The sequence below is a fragment of the Helianthus annuus genome, chromosome 9 (genome assembly GCF_002127325.2).
Source record: "Helianthus annuus cultivar XRQ/B chromosome 9, HanXRQr2.0-SUNRISE, whole genome shotgun sequence".
NCBI classification, from domain to species: Eukaryota; Viridiplantae; Streptophyta; class Magnoliopsida; order Asterales; family Asteraceae; genus Helianthus; species Helianthus annuus.
The window spans coordinates 58,401,867-58,404,901 of record NC_035441.2 but is presented as its reverse complement, the minus strand read 5'-3'; the positions used below and the strand labels follow the sequence as shown (position 1 = coordinate 58,404,901).

General features: G+C 44.5%; 1 non-coding gene across 1 annotated transcript; it reads left to right on the top strand.

Annotated features, from left to right (window-relative positions):
• The first annotated feature begins 2,358 nt into the window (after positions 1-2,358).
• On the top strand, positions 2,359-2,465 carry LOC118482489. Its single transcript, XR_004868523.1, has one exon. It is a non-coding gene; the product is annotated as a small nucleolar RNA R71 (small nucleolar RNA).
• Positions 2,466-3,035: the final 570 nt, after the last annotated feature.

Genomic DNA, 3,035 nt, shown 5'->3' with positions numbered 1-3,035 from the left:
ACGGAGGAGGGTGGAGGTAATCGAGAAATAGTGTCTACTTTTGCTCGATCAACTTCCATTCCTTCGCTCGAGATTTTGTGACCGAGTACTATTCCCTCTGTTACCATGAAATGGCATTTTTCCCAGTTAAGGGCGAGGTTAGTTTCCTCACATCGGGATAGCATTCGTTCAAGGTTATCGAGGCATTGGTCATATGAATCTCCAAAGATAGAAAAGTCGTCCATGAAGACTTCCATTGTTTCCATTGTCAAGAACTCTTACGATCAATCTTGGATCCCAAGATGATTCACACACTCTATGATGGACAATGGATGATGGTGGTGGATGATGATGTTGTGATGGTGGTGGGTGGTGGATGAAGTGTGAGAGAGGTGGTGTGCCAAGGGATGAGTTGCAATGGCTCCAAGCACTCCTATTTATAGGCTGAACAGAAGCTTGGGCACGGCCCCCGTGTCCGCTGGGCACGGCCCCATGCCCGTCTGACACTATCTCTCCTCATTAATTGTAATTCGCAATTACAATTAATGCGCCTGCAGTACTTTGGGCACGCCCCCGTGTTCACTAGGCACGGCCCCATGGTGAGCAATAGAAGCTTCTACAGGTTTATCTTTTCTGCTGCTTCTTGGGCACGGCCCCGTGCTCGCTGAGCACGGGGCGTGTTCAGTCTTCTGTCTTCTCTGTTTTGCTTGGGAGGATGCTGTCGAGGGGTCGGGCAGTCCACTTTTGTTCCCTTTCTTGTATTTATGTTAGATTTAGCTGTCTTTTTGCTTCTTTTGTTAATTTGAGCTCATTTAATCCTGAAAATACAAAAGGAAGACAAAAATACACTTTTTCCAACATTAATACTTAAAAAGGGTTAGTTTTATGCCTCATTTGATGTAATTTATATGTTGCATTTTACACACATCACTTGTGCGGTGGCTAGAAATGGTCTCCATAGTATGAGGGGACTTCGGTGTCTTCTTCCATATCAAGGATGATAAAGTCGACCAGGTAGACGAAATTATCAACTTTGACTAGCAGATTTTCAGCGACACCTTGCGGGAATTTGACGGAGCGATCAGCAAGCTGTCTACTCATCTTTGTAGGACTCGTCCTGCCTAAACCGAGTCTTTTGAACATTGATGCTGGCATGAGGTTGATGCTAGCGCCAAGGTCGGCTAGTGCATTTCGAATGGGGGAGTCCCCAATCGAGCAAGGAATTGTGAAGCTTCCGGGATCAATCTTCTTTTGGGGAAGTTTATTGAGCACGAGGGCGGAGCATTCTTCGCCTAAGTTAACTAATTGCAGTGATTCAATTTTCCTTTTATGAGTGAGAAAGTCCCTCATGAATTTTGAATATTTAGGCATTTGGGTTAGGACGTCAATGAAAGGAATGTTAACATGCAATTGTTTTAGTAGACTTTCGAATTTAGCGAATTGCTCATTGGTCTTCTGGCGGATTAACCTACCGGGGTACGGAACTCGAGGAGCCTTGGTAGGCTCTGGTGAGGGAGGAGAACCCTTCTCTTGTTGGGGCGGTGTTGCGGTCTCCTCGATAGGCGATGGGCCTTCCGCAGGACCCACGGTATGGTTCCGTAGTGTTATGAGATGAACTTGTGCCTTTGGGTTTGTTTCGGTATTACTTGGTAACACGCCTTGTGGTCTCTCAGAGAAATTTTGAGCTAGTTGACTTATTTGTTTTTCAATGTTTTGAATACTAGCTTGTTGATTTCTAAAATTTGATTCTAATTGTAGAAACCTATCCGAGTTTTTCTTTTCAGTGTCGGAGATGAGGCGAGATATAGTATCTTCAAGCCTCTCTCGTCCACCTTGTTGTTGAGAAAAATTTTGTGACTCATTCCTTGGTTGTTGAAAGTTTGTTCGTTGATTTAGGTTTTGTTGGTTACTACTATTGCCGGGTTCTCTCCAACCAAGGTTAGGGTGGTTACGCCATCCTTGGTTGTAGGTGCCCGTTGGGGACCCGACAGCCTAGGTCTATTATCAATGTAGTTTACCGACTCTGTTTGATCATCTGTTTCTTTCATACAACTCCAATTTTCATGTGGCCCACCACACCCTTCACAAGCCATAACCGTGACTGTTTTTGTCATTTCTAGCTTTTTAATTTTTGAAGAAAGGGCCTCGATTTGGGCTTGTAAAGAAGTGCTTTCAGCAACCTTATGGGCGCCCGGGGCAATAGATTTATTGCCTCGGGGAGTGTGCCATTGAAAATTGGTTTGAGCAATTTCCTCAATCTGATTATATATTTCTTGCGGGCGGCGATTACCTAAAAGTCCCCCGGAGCTAGAGTCAAGTGTTTGTCTAGTATGTGGCAACAATCCATTATAGAAGGTGGATACTTGTTGCCACACTGCAAGACCGTGATGAGGACACTTTCGTAATAGCTCCTTGAATCTTTCCCAAGTTTCATATAAGGACTCCCCCTCGTCTTGTAAGTATGTATTAATCTCAGTCATTAATTTAGCCGTTTTAGTGGGAGGGAAATACTTATATAGAAATTTTTGGGCTAGTTCATCCCAGGTGTTTACCGAACCAACTGGGAGGGTGTTAAGCCAAGCTGTTGCTCGGTCTTTTAGTGAAAATGGAAACATTCGAAGGCGAATGGCGTCATTTGATGCTCCATTGATCCGAAAGGTATCACATATTTCTAAGAAATTAGTAATATGTAGATGGGGATCCTCGTCCGCAAGCCCATGAAAGGTTGCAGAGTTTTGAAGCATCTGTATCAAATGTGGCCGAAGTTCGAAGTTATTGGCTTCGACATTCGGTGCATTGATAGCGGCGCCAAGGTTACCTACAGTGGGTCGTAGGTAATCCATGAGGGTACGCTGCTCCGCCATTGGAAGTGGGTCCCCCGAAACCTTCTCTTGGTTTTTAGCTTTTAGTCTTTTTCTGAGAAAGCGTTCGGGTTCTTCTAAAGGTTCTTTTATGTCTTTATTAGAACTGGAGCTCATACACTACGTAGAGGTGGCGTCGGGTTCCAAGTCCTGCAACAAAACAGAAAAGAATGTTGGTCAGAAGGTTCACCACGG